The sequence below is a fragment of the Erpetoichthys calabaricus genome, chromosome 15 (assembly GCF_900747795.2).
Source record: "Erpetoichthys calabaricus chromosome 15, fErpCal1.3, whole genome shotgun sequence".
In the NCBI taxonomy this organism is placed as follows: domain Eukaryota; kingdom Metazoa; phylum Chordata; class Cladistia; order Polypteriformes; family Polypteridae; genus Erpetoichthys; species Erpetoichthys calabaricus.
The window spans coordinates 34,435,422-34,459,072 of NC_041408.2; positions in this window are offsets into that span (position 1 = coordinate 34,435,422).

Below are 23,651 nucleotides of genomic sequence, written 5' to 3' on the forward strand. Positions count from 1 at the left end.
ATAACATAACACAAACACTAGGCGCCATGTGGCTTGCTTTAAACAGTTTTTGTTTCTTTTACTCACTGGAGTTATTGAGAAAAAAAAATCATAGAAAGTAGAAACTATTAATACTTGTAGAGCTGAAATTCCAACATCCATCCATCCGTTTTCCAACCCGCTGAATCCGAACACAGGGTCACGGGGGTCTGCTGGAGCCAATCCCAGCCAACACAGGGCACAAGGCAGGAACCAATCCCAGGCAGGGTGCCAACCCACCGCAGGAAAATTCTAACATATAAACTTATTTTAAAATTCTAACTATATTCCTACTTATATTAAATACTAACTTGCAAAAAAAAATAAATCAAACTCTTTTTCTCATCGTGCTAAGTATCATAGTTCGCTTGCAGTATCGATTTATTAACGTGAATCCGAGAGAGACTCATTGGGCTGCAAGGAGGGGGGCGGGGCCCTCCTCACTCACACGTCTGCCTCGGGGCGTAACCTTAACCCCGCTTAGTTAGCAAACGAGAGAACTACTTAGCGGAATTTTTTTTTAAAAATTTTATTCATTTTATTGTAATCATTCATACAAATCGATCAATTTTTACAAAAAATAGTATTGAAAAACAAGTCGACCCCCACCCCTGAGAGAGAAAGCATGGCCAACATGGCAAAACTTAAGGCTTGTAAACGTACCTAAATTGATGAGTTTAATAGGCCAGTAGAGATGAATGGAGAGGAAAAAGAAATGTGGAGATAATTACTTCCTCGGTGCTTGGTTCGCTTCCCGGGTCATCCCTGCATGGAGTTTGCATGTTCTCCCCGTGTTTGCGTTGGTTTCCACCGGGTAATCTGGTTTCCTCCCACAGTCCAAAGACATGCAGTTTAGGTGCATTGCCGATTCTAAATTTTCCCTAGTGTGTGCTTGGTGTATGTGTGTGTGTCCTGCGGTGGGCTGGCGCCCTGCCCGGGGTTTGTTTCCTGCCTTGCGCCCTGTGTTGGCTGGGATTGGCTCCAGCAGACCCCCGTGACCCTGTAGTTAGGATATAGCGGGTTGGATAATGGATGGATGGATAAAACATCGGTTACCCACTGACTTAAAAGAAGAGAGTTAGGATTCTTCCAGTTTAGCAAAATAAGTCTGCATGCCAAAAGTGTAGTGAATGCAATCACAGTTTGTTTGACCTTCTCCAATTTAAACCCATCTGGAAGAACACCAAACACAGCTGTTAATGGGTTAGGAGGGATTGTGACACAAAGGCTGTTTGAGAGGCACTTAAAAATTTTGGTCCAAAATGATGTTAATTTGGCGCAGGCCCAAAACATGTCACCCAGTGAGGCTGGGACTTGATTGCAGCGTTCGCAGGTTGGATCTTGCCCTGGGAATATCTTGGACAGTTTTAGGTGAGACAGATGTGCTCGATATATAATTTTGAGGTGAATAATTGCATATGGAGCGCGAGTGAATTCTCTGCATTGCTACTTTCCACTCCCTTTCTGATATATTAATTAAGAGATATTTTTCCCATTGTCCTCTTAGATCTTTGAAAGGGAGGGACTGTAAAATAATTTTATATATTGCAGAGATGCTGTCTAAGTCCTTGAAATTGAGCAATATTTTTTCCAGCATGGACAAGGGTGCAAGATGAGGAAAATCGGGCAGGTTCTGTTTAACAAACTTCCTAATTTGAAGATAGTGAAATAAATGTGTAGCTGGAAAGTTAAATTTGAAATGTAATTGTTCGTAGGATGCAAAGATGTTGTCTATATAAAGATCTCTGAGCAATTTAATCCCAAATTTTTTCCAGATATTAAAAACTGCATATGTTTGCGAGGGTTGAAAGAGGTGGTTCTCTTGCAGAGGTGCCACAGGTAAAAGCTTCTCCATCTTAAAATGCTTTTTACATTGGTTCCATATTCTGAGTGAGTGAAGCACAATTGGGTTATTAGTATATTGCCGATACCTTGCATTTATTGGGGCACAAAGCAGGGAATATAAGGAAGTACTGCAGGATTTTACTTCTATTGCGGACCAGGCCTATGTATGTTCATCTATTTGTGTCCAGGTTTTTATAGCTTGTATGTTTGCTGCCTAGTAATAAAACTGAAAGTTAGGTAGAGCCATGCCACCTTCTGCCTTAGGTTTTTGTAGGGTCGCTTTTTGGAAACTTGGATGTTTTGAGTTCCAAATAAATTACGTTATTGTTGAATCTAACTGCTTAAAAAATTATTTATTAATGTACTGTATATTGGAATGTTTTGAAATAAAAAAAGAAGCTTAGGAAGAATATTCATCTTAACAACGTTAATTCTTCCAACTAGAGTGAGAAGGGTTGACCATCTATGCAAGTCTTGCTTAATTTTTTCCATACAGACGACGAACTTTTGTTGATAAAGAGCTTTGTGTTTACTTGTGATGTTTACCCATAGGTATTTAAAATGATCTGCAATAAAAAAAGGAAAGGTGTCCAATATGATATTGTATGCTTGAGAATTCACTGGAAAGAGTACACTTTTATTCAGATTAATTCTGAGACCAGAGATCTTTTGAAATTCTGTAAGTGCTGTTAAGACTGCCCTCACAGAATTTTGTGGGTCTGATATATACAGTACCATATCATCTACGTATAGAGAAATTTTCTGTTCCAGTCCTTCTCTGATAATCTCATTTATCTGATCTGCATTTCGACAGTGAACCACCAGTGGTTTAATGGCGATTGCAAATAGCAGTGGTGACAAGGGGCATCCTTGTCTGGTACCACATTCTAGTTTAAAGTAGTCTGCACAAATGTTGTTAATACAAAGTGAAGCTTCTGGATTGGTATACAGTAGTTTGATCCATGCACAAATGTTTTGGCCAAACCCACATTTCTCTAATGTAGTGAAAAGGTAGTTCCATTCAATCATGTCAAATGCTTTTTCTGCATTCAATGATAATAATATTTCTGGGGTGTTTGACTTTGTTGGTGAGTATATTACATTAAACAGGCATCGAAGATTGGAGGATAATTGTCGACCCTTGATAAATCCAGTTTGATCTTGTGATATTACCGAAGGCAGCACTTTCTCCATCCTTCTAGCTATGATTTTTGAGAGTATCTTAACATCATTATTCAGAAGTGAAATTGGTCTGTATGATGCACATTATAATATGTCCTTATTTTGTTTAGGAAAGACGGTGATTAATGCTTGGCAAAATGTTTGAGGTAGAATACTGATTGTCTCTAGCTTCTGTAAATGTTGCTAATAGGATAGAGCCTCACTTGGAACCCTGGCAAGTTCTTCATCTATTCTAGTAATTTTGCTTTTTAGTTCTGATATTTTCTTGGTTTCTAATTTATTCCTGTGGGAAAGATATGAAATAATCTGCCTTCTTAAGAAGGCCTTTAGAGTTTCCCAGAGTATTCCTGCAGAAACCTCTGAGGACGTATTTGTCTCTAGGAATAAACTGATTTGTTTGGATATAAATTCTGTACAGTTCTCGTCTGCTAATAGACGTGGGTTAAGACGCCATCCATTAAGTGAGTGTGTGGGGCATAGTGACTTTAGCTCCAAGATCAGAGGTGCATGGTCAGAAATAACAATAGCATCATACTTGCAAGATTTAATTGTAGGCAAGAAATTATTATTTATAAAGAAATAATCTGTTCTTGAGTAGCAATGACGTACTGGTGAGTAGAAAGAATATGTTCTTGAGTTTTGGTTTAGAAACCTCCAGGGGTCTGATAAGTTGTGGTCAGTTACAAACTGTGTAATTATCTTTGCAGTGTTAGATGTCATCCCCCCGTGACAGGATTCCTATCTAAGAGTGGATTTAAAACACAATTAAAGTCCCCGGCCATTATAATTTTATGAGTGTTCACATTGGGAATGGATGCAAATACGTTTTGTATGAATTCCTTATCATCGACATTCGGTGCATAAACATTTATCAAAATCATTTTACTGTTAAATAAGTTGCCCATGACCATCACATATCTCCCTTCTGGATCAGATACTACATCTGATGCTACAAATGAGACTGCTCTATTTATGAGAATTCCGACACCTGTAGTTTTCTTTGTATAGCTAGAATGGAACTTTTGGCCAGCATAGTCCTTTTGCAGATGGAACTGATCCTTGCTTAGTAAGTGGGTCTCCTGTAAAAATATTAGCGTTTAAACCTGTTAGGTGAGAGAGTACTTTCTTTCTCTTTGATTCGTGATTCAGGCCTTTAACATTCCAGCTCACAAAGTTAACTGTCCCATCATGGAGATATTGATTCTGAGTTTTTGATGTCATTTTATAGTCTTAACTGGAAGTAAGACAGCTTTAACCTTAATTTCCTATTTCCCCATGAGTTATTGCCATGCAGCCTATTGTTCCATTGGTAGTTATAATTATAAGGATTAAAAAGATTGATTAGATATAGCCTGCTCTCTTTCTCTCCCCCCCTTATCCCCCCACCCCCCATTTTGCCTCCCCATGTGAGGCTGGACCCCACTTCACAAAGTCTCGGTCCTCTGACATACCTAGAGATAGAGCACATCCAAAGCAAAAACAAGCCCCCACACAGCAGTATTTTAGGATTAAAAAGTAGAGATATCTATTGCCAATATAGACTAAATACTATATGCCTAAAATATAATCATTAACAAACAATGAACTATAAGCATAAAATCTATACTAATAAAAGGTAAAGCCCTCACTGACTCACTGACTCATTCATCACTAATTCTCCAACTTCCCGTGTAGGTAGAAGGCTGAAATTTGGCAGACTCATTCCTTACAGCTTACTTACAAAGGTTAAGCAGGTTTCATTTTCGAAATTCTATGCGTAACGGCCATAATGGTCGACAACGCCTGCCATGTTAAACTTTATTATTTATGGCCCCATCTTCATGAAATTTGGTAGGCGGCTTCCCTGCGCTTACCGAAACCGATGTACGTACTTATTTCAGTGGTATGACGCCACTGCCGGCCGCCATATTGAACTTTCCAACGGTCTTTGTTACTTATGAGCCCATCTTCAAGAAATTTGGTACATGGGTTCCCAACGCTAACTGAATCCTACTTACGTACATATATACGTCCATAGCCTGCAGCTCGGTCACCGTGTGAGGCGGCATTGGGTCCCCCATCCACACGCCTCCCACGTAGTTGGTTGCCTGCCTATATAAGGCCATCTGTCGCTCCGGTCTCTTCATTCCCTTCCTTGCTTCGCCACGGTATTCACGTCTCCCTGCTGATAACTGCAGCCTTTTTATTTAATCCACGGCTTCTCCGCTGTTTTATTGTTTGTTTGTTACGATTATAGTTATTGTGTAGGTATTTTAGACTTCAGTTACATTCTTCAGGTACCCTTTTCCTTTATCGTTCCAACCATACCCCCATTAACATGTCTATCGAGTTGATCACCATCGATCAAAGAACTGTCACTTACCGAGTGGTTTCCATGCTCAGAGATGGCGACTGCCTTTTCCATTCTCTGTGTTACATATTGCACGGCCATATCAGGCTCACTCTTGATATCCGAAGGAGCATTGTGTCTTATGTATTGAATGACTGGGACAGGTTCAAGGTGTGGACTGATGACAGTACAGGAGATAATTATACTACACAGGAGCACTATAAGAGTGAAACGTTTAAGCCCTTCACCTATGGTTCTGCATGTGAGTTGATGGCTGCCGCTGAATTGTTCGGTTGTCGCTTTCAAGTGTACCAAAATGGCCAAATATTTTACACCTTTGGACAACCGCCAATGCCTCTTAAACATCTTAGATTCACAAGTGACGATTTGAGTAGTGGACACTTTGATGTTTATGAATGTTTAAACTCACAAAAGTTGGATGCAAAGTTATCGATGAAACCCATTTCAATTCAAATGCCTCCAATTTCCAATAAGGCTCTGCTTCGCAATGACAATTAATAAGTCTCAGGTACAGACCCTACAAAAGGTTTGCATTGATTTGAGGCAAGATTGCTTTTCACATGGCCAACTATACATTGCATGCTCAAGAGTAAGCTCAGCGCACAGCTTGGTCATATTACAACCGGAGGGCTGAACTGACAATGTGGTATACAAAGAGATCCTTAGCAAATAATTATTGGTATATTTTCCCTCAGTTTAAAAAGGTCTACTTTTCTTCTTAATAAAAATTTTAAAGCAGTACTTCACCGCTGCGAAGCACGGGTACTTTGCTAGTATATAATATAATCTTCAGCTATCTTAAAGTAATAAGATAATAAACCCAGGGGATGGTGTTAGAAAGTGGTCCAGGATAAACATAGTAAGTCTTAATGCAGTAATAACAATAAACCGAAGGTATGATGTTAAACAGTCTCCTTTAGGGTAGTAAGAAAAAAAAAAAGTTAATTTCTTCCACAACACGTCTATAACTGTAATTAAAACATAAACAGAAAGCGTTCGAGCAATGGAAAGGATGTATAATTATAATACCTGTATCATGACAAGTGGATCAGACAGCAGGTGATATCTCCTTGCCATGCCATGACAGGATGCAACTCACTATTGTGTTTTAGAATGGTGTCGGGATCAGCTTTCTTAATTCATTTTCTGCTTCCTCCTTGCTGGAATAGATGTAGTATTGGCCTTGCCCATCCACTTTCAGTTTGGCAGAGTACAAGAGGCTGTATTTGATAACGGCTTGTCGTAGCCGCTGTTTACTGTTGCAGAAGGCTGCACGTTTAGCAGCTGTTGCGGGAGAGAAATCAGGGAAAATACGAATGTGGTTATTTTCAAATATAATCTCTTGCTTGCGTCTGAGGAGTGCCATCACATCTATTTTACATAATAATCTCTCGAAGCAGATAATAAAAGACCTAGGTCTAAAGGTATTTGATCTGCGTATGTGTTAAGCTGCTGCTATCTTGGTATCTGATTCAAAGTCCTCTCCAATTATTTTAGAGAATAGTTCAGCTGTGAATTTCACTGGGTTTGGACTTTCACGATTCTCAGGTAGACCTTCGATTCTAATATTATTCCTTCTGCTTCCATCTTCCAGAGCAGCAAGTCTGTCTCCAAGTTTTTTGCATTCGGAATTGGCAGCTGTTGCTTTTCCATCAGCGGTGGATACTAGATTTTCGGCTATTTCAATTCGAGTCGTGAATGCCTGGTTAACATCCTCCAGCTGATTGGCAAGTGTGCTCAGTTTAGACGCGCTTTCCTGAATGTGCTCCTCAATTTTATCCAGCATACTATTAAAGGCTGCCTCAAAGCAGATATATACGCGTTTCTCCGTGTCTTTGTTATTCTGCCACAGCTCTTACAGCTCCCGTCGCAGCTTCTCACATACACTTGGAGGGTACACTGTCAGTTATAAAGCAAAATTAAGACAAATTCAGATACAGTCACAGTCTTAGAGACCTAGCTAAAATGCCCACCTCCAGGGCATTACAGAATACTACATAATAAATCCTTTCATAATTGAATTACCTTCACATATTTTGATGTCTTTCTCATAGTCAGGAGAACAGTATGCCAGCATGGAGCATTGGCACCAAATGCCACTGCAGGATACAGGGAAGAGACACAGAATGCAACATTTCGTAGTTATTTTAATGCTGGTGACTTCTCCCCTTACCAAAAGCAATGCATTACCTGGGTGCTGGTGGTTGCTTAGGTGGAATCCTTTACAAATGACATCTGCCACTGCCCTTCGCACTTGGTCAGGACACCAGTGGTTACCTCCCTCTGCCATTTCATTTGGGCAGCAGTTTAAGATATGTTCCATTAAAGCTTTCGTCAGGCCTACGGGCATGCTGGTGAATCTGCCAGACCCCAGAAGAAGAGGTTTGCAGGGCTGTGGAAGATGTCATACACTGACTGAAACTGATCTGTAATGGTTGTACCTTCAAGAAATCTGCCCAGGTTATTTTCTTCCCAATTGCATAATCCCATTTCATCCAAACACCCTATTTTCACATGCCCACAATCCGGATGAACAGACATTTCTCTTTCCCATAGGTTTATTCTAACAAGGTCTTAGAATACTCCCATACTGTTTAGATGCCACCAAGGCATTATGATGTAGTTGTTCTTCTGCTTGCTCTACTGCCTTCTGTGCTTGCCACATCCTCCTTGATCTTACAGTGATACCTGCTAATGAAACTTTGTTGTCAGATGAGTCTCCATATATTATCACCTCTCAGGCTTGGATCACTTTAAATTCCTTGGTCTAGTAAAAGGTAGTTACAGCTTGTTATTGTGCCCATACAGTATAAGGCACTGCTACACAAGCTCTGTTTGTACAAATGACTAACAAATAGAAAATTAATAAGCACAACTAATCAACAGCTCTGACCAGTAGTGAGTGTTTAAAATCTGTGACCATCTTTTATACAAGCTAGCAGATTATTCCACTGCTTGTGTGTTGTGTAACTTGTGAGGTTTCTGAACACCTTTAGGACCCCCTACAGACAAAATGCCAAATTTGATTGAAGTTAAAAAATTTAAAAAGATGTTTCCATTTTCGGTATCAGGAAATAAACTCAAAAACACGAAACCCATTTAATATTTATTATTCATTGTAACTTTTGTAATTAGGAAAAGAAAAAATGTGCTGAGTTTGACTGTTTAATGTTAAATATAAATGTACAGAGTGATTATTTTTTTGACTCATCTGTGTTTTACTTATTGCAATGTCATTTAGAAATAAATATCTTGTAGAAAGTAGTTATTCAAGAATCAGATCTGGGGCTGCTGTTTTTTAAATTAAATATATGTGATCTTGACAGAAGATCATCCAACAAACTTGGTACAATAGCAATACTCCCAAACTATTGTAAATTGATTTCAACAGACTTGGGGAAATATGAGGCAGAAGAGATTAATGCCAATAAGTGTAAGGTTTTGCACATTACTATTTATATAAGTTCAAAATAAATGATCTGCAAATTGAAAGTATGTATTATGAGGTCATAGCAGACTTGCCATTGCTTACATTTAAGTTGTGTACAGAAGTGATTATAAGAGCTAATAGAATGTTGTAATAGAATACAGTGTTTTGTGGAGAATTCAAAGAAGGTTATGTTTGTTATTCTTGAGATTTATAGTGCATTTGTGAGGCCTCAACTGAAATGTTTCCAAAAGAACATAAAAGCACAAAATAAAATACAGAGAAGAGCTACTGGATTCCAAAGTATATCTACAAAGTGGGACTGAACGAGTTTATTCTTTCTAGTTTGCGTAAACTGTGGTTAAGCTGTAGAAGTGTTTATAATTATGAAGGGAGTCACTGGGATAGAGAGAAGCTGTTACTTTAATTCAAGAACATTCAGCCACAGATGGAAAACAGCTAAAAACATTTTACATAAACATTAGAAAGTAACACTAATGCTTGTAATGTCACAGGAACAGAAATTCTTACTTTTATGCTCAAACGTTCAACATGTTACCTCTCAACAGCACCATGATCAACAAGAATGTATTATTTGCACTGTAGCTACAATTTCTAACAGTCCCTCCTACATAATGGTCAATAATTAAAAGGTCAATTATCAGCGTGAGCAGGAACACTCAATAAAACTGAATAAAAAAAAAAATCAAGTGACAGTGAGATACAAAAAAGGCAGATTCACCAGCGTTTGTGTGTCAGCTTTTATCCCTCCAGATCAGAGAATGTCCAGTTCCATTGTCTCAAAACACCACTCACATCTACAGTTATGCCCAGTTTCAAATAAAATCTATCAACGTCAGATCCCCTTGGGCGGTAGTATGTATCGTGATCGTGACTGAGAGAATAAAAGTGAAAATAAAACGGTAACTTTCACAAGTACTATAAATGTACACCGTCTGATATGGACGCAAACCAAATGTATGTGTGTACCGTATAATATTAACAATAAGAGCAGCTCACTACTGAAAACGGCAAATATAGGAGACAGTCATGATCGAACATGGGACTCTTGATTACAAGTCAGCAAATCTTACCGCTACACCACGGAAGCTGTTGTTTTATCCTTGAACCTTTTGTGAAAGTGTTTATTTGATCTTTGGACTTCAGACTTCACACATTATATAGTTTATTGCCAACATTTTGTCATTTACTACTAAAATATTAAAAACGTTTCTGTTTTAACAATGTGTTTACACAGATTATTGTAGAAATGGAACACACATGAAATGCATGTGTTCCAAATAACGATCTATTATTTCCACTCTAAAACTCCAGCACTTCACTCCCAGATAATCAATCAAGGCATGAGCTGGGAGAACTTTGTGCATGTTCTGCAGCTGTGGGGGATGGAATAGCAGGCTGCTTGGTGCTTGTCTTTATCGGCACATTTACAGGACAAAAGACGCTGACGGAGAGGTGCGAACGGATTTAAGGTGGGCCGGATCTACTAGTTTTTTCGTAGGCTCTGTTATTCTAGTGTTAACCAATGGCAACTAATGTTTACTTGCAGCCACAAACCTTCACCACTGATAAAGCCAGGGTAGCTTATATAATCGCCTTGTTAGATCATAAGATATTAGAATGGACTTCTACAAAGTATGAGGCTAGCCACCCTAGTATTTTTACTTTAGAAGTTTAAAAAAACTTTCAAAAAGTTTTTGATCTCCCAGTTAAATCTGCAGTTAAGATAAATCGCTTAACAGAATTAAGACAAGGCAATGTATTAGTGACTATGTGGTAGCATTTCAGAAAATTGCTGCAGAACACCTTAATTTTGCACTTTAAGAAGCTGGTTAAGTGCACAAATTAAAGATGGTCAGTCAGAATATTGGAAATAGGTTGTGGATTTGGTGCTAAAAATAGGCACTGGCATAAATGAAAGAAAAATGGATGGATGACTGCTATGAAAATGAATGCTGAAAGCAAAAATTCTGAGGAGCCTGTGGAATTAGGCAAAACTATAGTCACTGTAAAAGAAATACCAAGAAGATTGAGAGGTTTTGTTTCTATTGTGTGAATTCAGGGCATATACATGCAAATTGCCCAAAACTCTCCAAGAAATAGGGAAACTAGAAAGTCCATTTTGCTTGGGGGTTGGTGGGATAGGTTTTATAATCGAACCCTGTTTAAAAATTCATTACTTATGCCAATATTAATAGAAAGACAGCCCTCGCGGGCACTTACTGATTCAAGAGCATTAGATCATTTCATTAGCTCTCATTTGATTAATTAGCTGAAATTAACACTTCTTCCTGTAAAAATATTTTATATTATTCCCAGAAGGGAATCCTTTAGGAGGGGTATTGTTAGAATCCATGACTGAAGCTGCCTTGATTGAACTAGGGTGGTTACACCATGAAACAACTTTTTTATTATACCTGGTTCACAAGCCTTTTTTATAGTATAGTTTCCATGGTTAGTAATGCATAATCCTGTCATTAACTGGACATCCAAGGACATCGTAAAGTGGTGTTCTCAGTGTCACAATAATTGTTCATAAAAGATAAGATGTTTGTCTGTCCACTTGAATTCAGTATCATTTTTCCCCACATATTATAAAGAATTCTAAGAGGTATTCAACCAGCAAATTCAACCATATAGCCCACACACTGCACATATGATTGCGCATTTGAGTTACTTCATGGAGCTCCAATGCCTAAAGGGAAATGTATGCTTATCTTTAGCTATGGATGAATATATATTAAATAAAATTTAGCTAGTGGATTTATTCAACCATTTTCATGTCCTCTTGGAGCAGGATTTGTTTTGTAGAAAAGGAAAATGGGGGATATGTCCTGTATTAATCATTATAAAATAAATAAAATTACTATAAAGAACAGTTAGATAGATAGATAGATAGATAGATAGATAGATAGATAGATAGATAGATAGATAGATAGATAGATAGATAGATAGATAGATAGATAGATACTTTATTAATCCCAAGGGGAAATTCACATACTCCAGCAGCACCTTACTATTCATTACCACTTATTTCTTCTCTGCTTAATCAAGTCTCTGGTTTAACCAAGTTTATAAAGTTAGACTTGCACAGTGCTTACAATTTGATTACAATCACGTAAGATAATGAATGGAAGTCAACCTTCAATAAACAACTGGTCATTATGATTATAAAGTAATGCCCAATGGATTAGTTAATGAGTTGGCAATATTCTACAGTAAGACACCGTCCTACTCTATATTGATGATATTTTGATTTTTTCAAATAGTTTAAAGGAGCATGTTAAACGTATCAGAGATATGTTATTTCATCTCAGGCAGAATAATCTGTATGCAAATTAGAGAAGTTGAGTTTCGTCGAGAAATTATGAAATTTCAGTAATTTCATTACTGATCTTCCCATATCTCAGGGTAAAACTACTATTCTAGTGATTGCTGAAATATTTTCAAAAAGTTCACACCTTGTTCCACTGTGGAAATTACCATACTGTATAACAATTAGCACAGATATACATAAAAGCGATTGTCAGATGATAATAATAATGTATTTATAATCCATTATAATAATGGATTTCCATCAACTATTATCTCCAATAGCCTGCCAGAGCTTACTTCTAACTTTTGATTCTTTTATGAAAAATTGGGCTGTACATTAAACCTAACATCTGGTTGTCACCCCTAGTCTGATGATCAGACTGACGTTTGAACACAAATGTACAAAAATTCCTTAGCTGTATGGTCAATGCCCTTCAGGATGATTGGTATTCTTCTTCATCTTGAGTAGAATTCGCTGGAAATGTCCTGTATCATTCAGTTATAGGTATGTCTCCCTTTGAGAGCTTGTATGTGTTTAAACTAGCCTTATTAGATTGCCTGAGGGGATCTTCTAGCATTCCTAGCCTTACATAGTCATCTGTCCAGGTTGAAGGAGATTTGGAAGCTAGTTTGTGAGAACCTCAAGAAGGTGGAAGCCTATGCACCACATTTTGCTAATCATAAAAGAAAACCTGCTCTTGAGATTAAATTTAGGCAGAAGATTAATCCATTGTTTCATGTTTCAAGACTAAACTAATGTCATCAAGTCCTTACAGAACACCTTCCGCTCCACCAATTACAACATTAGAACATTAGAACATCAAAACAATCTAGACAAGAACAGACCATTCAGCCCAACAGAGCTCACCAGTCCTATTCATTTAATTCTTCCAAAATACAGTAAGATTAATAGTGAGTCAAGTCAGTTCCCATACAAGTGGACGGTGAATCTGAATGTAGGATTCAGTGTCTGCTCAATTTTTCGTGGTATGGTTCCATTCAAGCAGCGCTACAGTCTGTATGAATTGAATATTTGGTTCTCTGGAAATATGGGCCAGGAGAATGCACTTGAGTTCCTTTTTCAGATTTACAAGCACCTTGATTGCTACATGCATTTCATTTACTTCATAAAACTGATGTGCACATCTGGAGGTTGTGTATTGGAAATTGGATTCTTTTGCGAGTTATTTTATGCTTGCTGCACTGTTGGTTACCAGGCGATTGCCTTCCTGCAACAGGATGTATGACATCATCGGTGTGACGCGTTGTATAACTGTGCAATGCTAATCACATTATCCAAGTTTGGATAAACAAAGAAACATCCTTTGCTTAATTTTGTGCTTCTTTAGTATGATTCACCGGCATGTCCTTTTGATTACAAATGTGCTGTACATTTTTGGTTTTGCTCTTTTTATCTCTCTTCCTAATGATTACAATTTTGTTTTGTTTTCTGACCTGCTTTCTTTTACTGGTTTCAAAACCTTATCTCTTTTCACTAGTTTGGCTCTGTCATAATAGTTTGTACGTACTGTCACCCTAAAGGGTTAGGTGAGTGTAATTTTAATCTCCTTTGTCCTCTGCAGAAAGGAAGATTCACACTTCTCCCACTCTGATGTCACTTCCATGATCAGACCACCTGGACCCGCCTCTTCTTCCCAGAATTCCTCATAAGAGGAAACAACATCATCTTGAACAGATCAACTGAGATTTAATAAAGTCTTGTCATTGCGCTTTACCACATGTTTTATTTTACGCCTTTTGCGTATTGCAATATACAGGGTTTGCCTTCGGGTGCCCTAGACCCTTTATCTTGTGCCTTTTGTCTTTTTGCACTATTCTACACCTTTTTAAATCCTCTGCTGATGTCACTATGACTGGAGTGAAAAGGGTCGTGATTTCTGCTCCTTCTAACCTAACCTATGCTATCTGCCATTTGCGTAGCGTCACATTTTACTCCTTATTGGACTTAATGCTTCTTTTGATATGGTTAAGAAGAACATTTTACTCTTCATTCTACAGTATCATCTTATCATTTTTGATAAAGCTTTAGCTTTACATTTTATCAGCTTTACATTTTTGTTGAAAAAAGCATTAGTTTATTATTCATCAGCATGGTTTGTAATTTCATTTCTATGCAGATGACACCTATATGTACCTATTCACCCATCCCTCTGGTTCTTTCCCACCTTATTCTCTGACAAACTGCCTCTGGGATATTAAGCACTGGATAGCATCTAATTTTATGCTAAATCATGATATAAGTATATAAGCAAGTGCAATAAGAATTTCACTGTTCAAATATGTTAGACTAAGATCATGTTGGTAGGTTCCAAATAGCTGCTCTTTCAAAGGTCAGTGATTACTCCTTAGATGCTGTTAGTTTTACTAGTAGTATATGAGGTATGTTATGTCAAAAAGTAATTCAGCTAATTGGAACAGAGTATTCGAAAAGGTGATGGGTGTCCCAATCCCCTTTGGGACCAAGAAGCATGCAAGAATTTGCATATCCCTGTCCAGGGGCCTCATGTATAAATGGTGCGTACGCACAGAAATGTTGCGTAAGAACGTTTCCACGTTCAAATCGCGATGTATAAAACCTACACTTGGCGTAAAACCACGCAATTTTCCTCGGTACCTCATACCCTGTTGTACGCAAGTTCTCTGCTCGGTTTTGCAGACTGGCGGCATCCAGCGTCAAAGCAGTGCTACTGTTCCTGTGTGGTTACACTTTCTTAGATCCACATCCACAACGGCGGCTTTATCAAATACACTGAAATTAACCGCATATCGTTCATAAATTTAATGCATCTGAATGTAATTAACCTGTAACAATATAATGGTCCACAGAATGGTCAAACTATTCTAAATACCATAACTGCTTTAGTGTTGTTACTCTCACTTCACCTTCTTCTTCTTCTGTCAGCTGCTTCCGTTAGGGGTTGCCACAGTGGATCATCTTTTTCCATATTACTCGCACTGCACCACTCGGAGTATTTATATCACTGTATCTGAGTGTGAATCACAGATCTACAGCGATTGGAAAGAGAATTATCTGTATACAGCATCAAGCACTCTCTGCCTCAGCCATTCACTATTTGAACTGCTCTCATCCGACCAATGCTTCACAGCCTTTTCTGTTCGGACCTCGTGGTTCACAAACAGTTTCATCCCAAGAACTATAAATGCACTCAATCAGTCCATCAAGTGCTCCTTGTAGAACTGTTTGTACTTGCAAGTTACCGTGAGGTAATTGTACTTAGGATACAGTTATAATATTGCACAACCTGAGCCACTTTTTAAAGCACGTACAGTATTTACATATGATGACGATATCATTTTTAAGATGAAATGCAGCAAAATATGTTGATTATACTATACAGATAAAACTTTAACTTTAACTACATGGTGCCGCAGTGCTAGCAAGGAGCTGGCTCTCCGTTCACGGTTTGTTCATGCCTCGCGCTGTTTTCATGCTGTGGCTGGCGCGACACTGGAAGGATAGATGGATAGAATAATTAAACATTACAAAGATATTTTGATGTTCCTTAAAAGTTTTGAAAAATCTGCGTTCTAAGCTTACAGGTGGCTTAACGTCTATTACAGAGCTGATTGTGTGGCGATTGGGTATTTGGAGAAAGAAAAGTAAGGACAGGAATTGGGGGTTAGTACGTTTGAAAAAGACAGTACTTCTGTAATAAAGCATTTCATTGGAGGTCGCGCATGGTGCAGCAAGCATCTTGTTGCTGTAAGACATGAATCACTGCGCCACCGTGTTCCCATGTTTAATAACATGCTTTAATGCATATAATCATGAAAATGATATCACGTATACTTCTCAGTATATGAATTACTCAGAGAGCTGTAATATTACGATCGTAATGGATTCTGTGTCCTGTCGGAGGAAGAGCATGTAGTGATTCAGGCACATAGAGCACATAGAAGATCAAATACAGTACACAACAAAGCATTTAACGTGCTACTTTAGTTACGATGGGATTTGAGAAACTAGTAAATTAAACGATTTAAGATGAAGTTTATGATGTTCTATTTTAATGACAAAATAAACTACGTGATTAAAGTGGAAATTTCGAGATTAAAGTTGACATTTCGTACTTTTTTCACACTGTGTGCCTTTTATTTCATTGTACCCTAATAAGCTTTCATATGACACTCAAATGGTGGGCTACGAGTCGCCTTTTCATGCCGACTTTGATATCTGACAACTTTTTTGCTTCGGGCACTGTGCAACTTTGTGAACTTGAGCTTTCGAGTTTCTCCGACACGCTATGTCACTTGATCAACTTCCTTTTGTTGCTTATATGACGTACGTTTTTCTTTGACTCCATTTGGTATTCGCTGAATTTCTTCTATTTTTCCTCGTACTTTTTCCATTGCCTTTTCACAGAACGCTGGGCTTAAGGGCTATTTATATTGATTTGCATATTCAAAGAGGCGTAATTCTGGGAGGAGTTGGGGCGGGACAGCAAGCACGTGCACGTGCGTTTATTTCCACGCTGAGCGGAATTTATGCAGCAGAATAACGCGGAAGTTGGCGAACGCACAGATTCCTGCATCTGGATTTTTCTATGCGTAAGCACATTTCGGCTTTTGTGCTTACGTCATGTTATAGTGCGAATTCTACACACGGCGTTATGCATGACGCCCCAGAATCTTAAGCAATAGAATTACACATATAACAATAAAATAAATAAATAAATAGTTTTTATTGCAATCTCTGACAACAAAACAGACAATTTAAAATACAAACACAACTGCCACATAGATTTTATTGTCCATGAAACACATGTACTTCATACAGTATATTTACAGCCATAGATAGAGCTTCTGTTAATTCTTGAACATCTTCATCAAAAGGTGATTCGTATCAACAGATAAAAAAGGTTGCTTTTGTTAGTACAGGGATGATGTTGCCTAAGCTGTTTTTAAGACAGCATTGTGTCTGTGACACCATGTTTGGTTTGGTGAGGTAATACTTGAAAGTCTGAACAAATGAGTTGATTCACAGTTCCTTTGATCTGTGTTTTAACACATTGAGCCTCCTTAAGCAGATGTTTATTTTATACATTTCTCTGTTACTATATGTACTATGATAATGTACTATGTATTACATGCTGTCAATTTTTAGCAATTAGTAAACGTTAAAAATATGCAAAAAAAGATTACGTGTTTAACACTAAACACTTGAAATGTGTCAATAATACAGCTCAACAAAATACGTTTAGTACTTCATGTGCTGCGAAGTAAACAACATCTATCCCCTTTTTCCATCCCTAACCCAAGCCTCCAAAGATTTGAGGCATGAACATTGCCAGCTGCACCAACAGATCATGATGTTTCAACTTATCTGTAGCAAATAACTAGATTAAATATAAACAGATACTTTATTTATAGTTTTTTGTTGCTGGATTGCACACAACACTTTCTTTTCTGATTGGCTGTGTGGTTGAGCCCAGCAAAGGATCAGCGAACTGTCCATGGTGTTTGCTTCTTACCTTACACCCAGTGGTGCAGCAATAAACACTGGTTCCCTCTGCCACAAAACTTGGTGGATTAAATCTACTCCTTAGCACATTCAGAATTAAACGTACCATATCAATTCTCATTTGATTGCATGCACCATGACAATACTTTTGCAAAAAATGTGATTCTTTTACAAAATAGCCCAACGCTTTGATAAAACAACACAATGTTTTTTTTTGGGTGACAGGTATAAACTGTGCTGTCTATTTTCTCAAGTATTTTGTTTCATCCGTTGGTCTTCTCTGTGCTTATTTGGTAATTAAATTTGTAATGTGACCTTAGGTTTGAGATGAAACACAGTATAAATAAAGCAGTATTATTACTATTTGTTGTCAGTTATTGCTCCAAACCATTTTTATTTGCCCCATTCTCTGCTCCAACCCTTCTTCACATATAATGCATCTTTCCTAATTACCTTTCAGTGGGTATTGTTTGTTCCATTCGTATTTACATTTCAAAGTCAAAGTCTATTTTTTAATTATCTTTTTATCTATCTATTTTTCTAATTTTTTAAGAAATAAATTAAAATTACACTTGATGGAAGGTATTTTTAACTATGTTCCATACAGAGTTGGTTTTTGTCTTGTGGGAAATGTTCCCAGTACAGTCTAAGGACCCCATGATCCTACATTTAATTAGGTAGTCTTGATAATGAATAGATGGATGGCTGTGGTACATTTTTCCTGAAATCCTTCATAACATTGTTGTAAAACCGTTTACATTCTTTCTGTTCATTGTACTGTACTGGCATTTAACATCCATAGAAGGACATTAAAAATCCCATAATCAGATGCTTAAGAAATAGGGCTTAGGCAAAAAATATACACAAACCGCCTGCTACACTGAATTTAATTAAGCAATTTGGGGAATATTATGTTATTTCCAAGCTGGAAAATTGAAGAAGTACAGAAGAATTTTATTTTTGCCTGTTTATTCAATTATATGTTTGTGTGATGTTGTAAATAAGCCATAAAATGTAAGTGTGAATTATGAAAGCAGAAATTTAAAATACTGCAACAGTGGGCAATATAATGTAGCTTCTTATTCAGCTTTTTTTTTCTTTTTTTTTTCTAAAAGGATTGAGTGAGGTACATACAGTCCTTCAACTTGGACGGGTTAATCTGTATGATGTTTTAAGATGAAAAATGCAATTGGGACAGCAGTTTTTTTTAATAGTAATATTTTAAATAAAATCTAGAAAATATTAATTCATAATAAATAATAAATTAATAAATGCTATTTTGTTCAATAACACTATAAAATTAATTTCTCAATGATGATTAAGAAAAATCCCATTTTTAACCAACTATGCATACAAATATTTGCCAAATGAAGCACTGAAATGAGCAATTTTAAAGCAGAACATAGTAAAACAATACTCAGAGTCAATCATATTTTTTACCAGGGGAGGCAATGCCTTATGATTGATATTCCATTTCATTCTGTGATATTAACTTAGACTCTAACAATTCTGAAATAATTTTATTGAAAAACATCAGACTGGTATTCTGAATATGAAACCACATGCAAATTCTCAAAGCTTTCAATTTTCCTCTATAGAAACAGTGTTACACTGTACTGTGTCAAGCTTATACATATATTCATAAGGGCAATGTTGGTGCACTGTGCAAAAGCTAAAACATAAACAAAAAAATACATACATTTGGGAATGTCACTATTTTAAGTTCTTTACATTTTATTTTGTAATTTGGATAATAAAATGGTCCATCTTTTGTGTAACTGTAGATGATGATAGAAGACTATTTTTTGGGTTGCAAAGCCCAAACTATTTATCCTATGTTTTATCGGCCCCTCATTTATTAACTGAAATCTTTCACCAATGAACTTTAGAAGCATGAATATTTGTGTTATCAATTGAAAGTGGACTCTAATGAAAATATATTCATTTTTAGATACAAAGGCTCTGTCCTTATTTAAATTATACATGCCATTCTGTTGAAATAGGTATTGCTTGTTGACCTTTGAGAAATCAGCAGACCTCTTCAGTTATTACGAAAAAGAAACGAATGAATGAATAAAATTATAGTTCAGACTTCATATAAGAAGCATTTTTCTTTTCTGACAGAAAACTTTGTTTTTTCCATCATACATAATGGCATCAGATGCAGTAACTCACTCACTACTTTCAAAGCACTATTACTTTGCACCTCTCATCTCTCTCAGCCTTTTCATCTGATTCAAAACTCAGTTCAGCTTCCTTCATGAAAAAACCTTCAAGCACACTGCCACAGTTGTCTCAGGTCAAATCCCAAAATCACTTTAACAGTCACGAACAGTAATTCTTTAGTTACAAGAACACCAGGCGAGAGTCAGGCCAGAGCACCATCTAATGACCATAAATACAAAATTTACTGTATAAAGGGACCAATAGTTGCCTTTATAAGGTTCAGACACAGTGTACTTCTGGAATGCTCCTACAAAGGCACGCACTCTCTATTTTCTCCAGTGGTGTCTCTGTTTATTGCTATGCCACGGCGGTTTCTACAGCTTCCTAATAACCTCTGCCTTCTTTGTATGGCAAGTCTATTTGTTAACATAAGTTACTCTCTCTTGCTCCTGAAGGTGTTAAACTAATCTTTATCTTGCTTTGTTAAAAATACGAATATACTAGCTAGAAATTTCTTAAGACAATTGGCCTTGATTATAGTCACGTTAATCGAATTTAACAGAAATACTATGTAACTAAGTACTTTTCTGTGTATAATAGTTGCTATTTTTTAATACTATTAGTTCACTGGAGTTCCTTACTCATGCTACATGCTGCATACATTGCCCTTGAGTAAAATATTCTTGCTGTAGATCACTTTTTGCATTTCCTAGTGATTGACCTTGGCTTTTGTTAATGGTCACAGGAAAACTCAATTTTACAGAGAACTATTATTTTGAATTGAAACAGATAATTAGGAGGAATAATGGGAATTTTGGGTATAAAGATAATTTCACTCTGCAGTGCATCTTGTAAAAATGGTAGCTTCAATCAGATTTGAATGTAATGCTTTGATCTGTAATCTTGTACTGTTACAAAGTTCTGGAGGGTTTAAATCAATAGCAATATACCAGTGAATCATGATTTAATTTAACTTACTACAAACAGTATTGACATTTACAAGTTGCACACTTACATGACACATGCAATTAATTGAACGTTTAAAGCATTGTACAAAAAAGAGCAGGTGAAAAGAAATAATATCGTGAAGAATCCTATGTATAATGACAACCTCCCCTATGTTCTGTCTATGGGGGACCCCTTCACTGAGTTGTGCAAACATTTAAAATTACCAAGGCGTGCTATTGCTCTTAGATTGTGCTTGTACCCCAGGGCATAAAGTGGACAAGTACATTGTACCAACACTTAGCTATTTCTACTATGTGAAACAGAGCCATAGTGGCATATTGAGGTTTAACTTCCAAGGTGTCACCCCAGTACTCCATAATATTGCATTCATTTCGCCCCCAGGGGCCTTTCCACCCATTTCACACCTAATTTTTCAATATATATGCATATAAGCATGCTTGGCAATCCAAGGGGGACAACAATGCTCTAACCCATCAAATTTGTGTGTGTTTCATACCACATTGCGTTAAGTAAGAAGAAGGTGACACAATAGAGGGTACTGCGTGTACCCAAGGTCAAAACTTGCTAAGGAATGTTTCTTTGAGCTTCGCTGAACTTTCGTCCTTTCACTTCAATTCTGGTAGTGGACTACATTTGCATAAAGCAGCAGGCCCATTTCTCTGCACAATTCCTATTCAAAACTAAGCTGAAAAAAGGATATACTGCCTAAGAATAGCCCATTTACTATAATATTATTACAGACTGTAAGGGAATAACGACAATCAAAAAGCTTAGGGGTCCAGCCTGGCACCCTTTATACTTGGTTTGCAAATAAAAATTACATAAGCAAAAGTTTTTTCAGACATGAGTTCAATATGGAACTGACTAAGATGGCAGAGGGTCTGGTTTTCAGCTCTCTAAACAGGAAGGTGCAGGTCCAGGTGGACAGACACCAGAAGAGACATCAGTGTGTACCGCTACCCCGGAAGAACAAATAAACCCCGGGTTGCTGCACAATCAGAAAACCGCTGGAGCAAAGCAGTTTGATATTGAAAATCTTTCGAGGCAACGTGACCAATGCTCGTCCTTTTATTTGACCCCTCACCACATGTCCCAGCTCAGCATTAAACTATAAGCAATACCATAAATAAAGAAGAGGGGAAAATATACACATATATATTTTACATATAGACAGAAAACAAACAAACTGGTAATAACATAGCTTCAAAAACCCCTTTCCCAGCTTAGGGTCGAGATGTTCTTGTTTAAGAGAAACCGGTTTTCCAAATAGGTTTATTGTCTTTACTGTTCTTGGACAAAGTGAAAGCCTCCCGGAATATGCTGGCCGCCAAGCCAATAACAAAAAAGTTCAGTCCTATCGGTCCAAAGAATTGTCAGCGAAACCAAAAAAAAGTCTGTCTTCAGAGACGCGTCTCCCTTGTGTCGCTGAGTGAGCAAAAAAAAAAAACTTTCCATTAGGTGTATTTCTTGGCGCTACCTCGTCGCTTCCCTTTGCTCCAACACATGATGTCTCTCTCTCTCCCCTTCTTTTCTGGTTTTAAAGTCTTCAGGACCAACCGTCCTGTCCGTGTTATGAGCTCCCCCTTAAAGGTGTATTTACAGTATCCACTTTTCTTGAAATGCACCCTAAGAAGATGCAAACTGCCAACGTGACAATAGCACATGTGGTACCCGCTACAATTGTTCTCATATCTGTCAATCATCCAGTCTGTGGAGGGAGAAAAGAGAGAAAGGCATTAAAACACAGCGCCAACACCTGGTGCAGTTGTACAATTACAGTCACTAAAGTCCTTCAGTTGTCCCCAATGTGCATGTGCATGACAAGACAAATATTAAAAAATAAAAAAATACAGGTCAGCTAATGTTCTTTTTCTATAATGTCACCAAATTTCAATTAGTCAGTCAAAGTGTTTTTGTGATTTTGGGGTATTTAGATTTTCTATTGTGGGGAGATACCCCTAAATATTCATATATTTAAATATCGTTTCTTAACGGATGCCCAGTGTTCTAGATGTGCCATCCTGCCAAATGTCAGCTTTTTAACTAAACATGTTTATGAGTGAGTAAATTAGCCAGTCAACTTTTAATTATATATGTGGATTGTAGTACTGTGTGGTGCTTGCCAGTGTTGACTCAACAGATTCATACTCATTTTTTGCTCTTTTAAGGTCTGCTTGCTGTTGCTGCACCATTTGGAATTCATGTGACTTTGTTTGGGTTGCTATTTTTATAGGCTGTCTTGCAGTTGGTTATGAAGCTAATCTTTTAAATGGTGTACAGTAAAGCCAGTTCACACTGACGGTGACTCATCCCCAGGTCGGTGCAACATGTCATCGCCTTTACATAGTCCTTCTTTTGAAGTTGCTGTGCCCAGTGACCAATTCCATCTCCTCACAATGGTGCACAAGCTATTGAAAATGGAGAGATAATCTTTGTTTCTGCAGCAGCCGTGCAGCCAGTGACAAAGACACATCAGCAGGGGTTTTGAGCACCTGGTTGTTAGATAGTGCAGCAACGAAGTTGAGTGTTGTGCTGTCAGGTGGTAAGGCTGAGGTGTTAAATGCAGCACTTTTGTGCAGTGATTTGACCATAATTTATGGACTTGAAAACCTCCTTGTGTGGATCTGTGGATGTAATGATCTATTGATTGGTCTTCCTTCCCTGAACTGAAGCTGCGAACAACATTGCAAGTCCAGATCTCTGCTTTGAGACTCTCCCGCAATGGCTGCTCTGATTCTTTTTTTCTTTTACAATTTGTCCTCTCATTTTCCTGCACTGCCTCATCACTGGCCATGCCTCACACTGCTCACCTATGAGTCTTTGACAACTCAGTCTGCCACTCTTTTCCCCAGTTT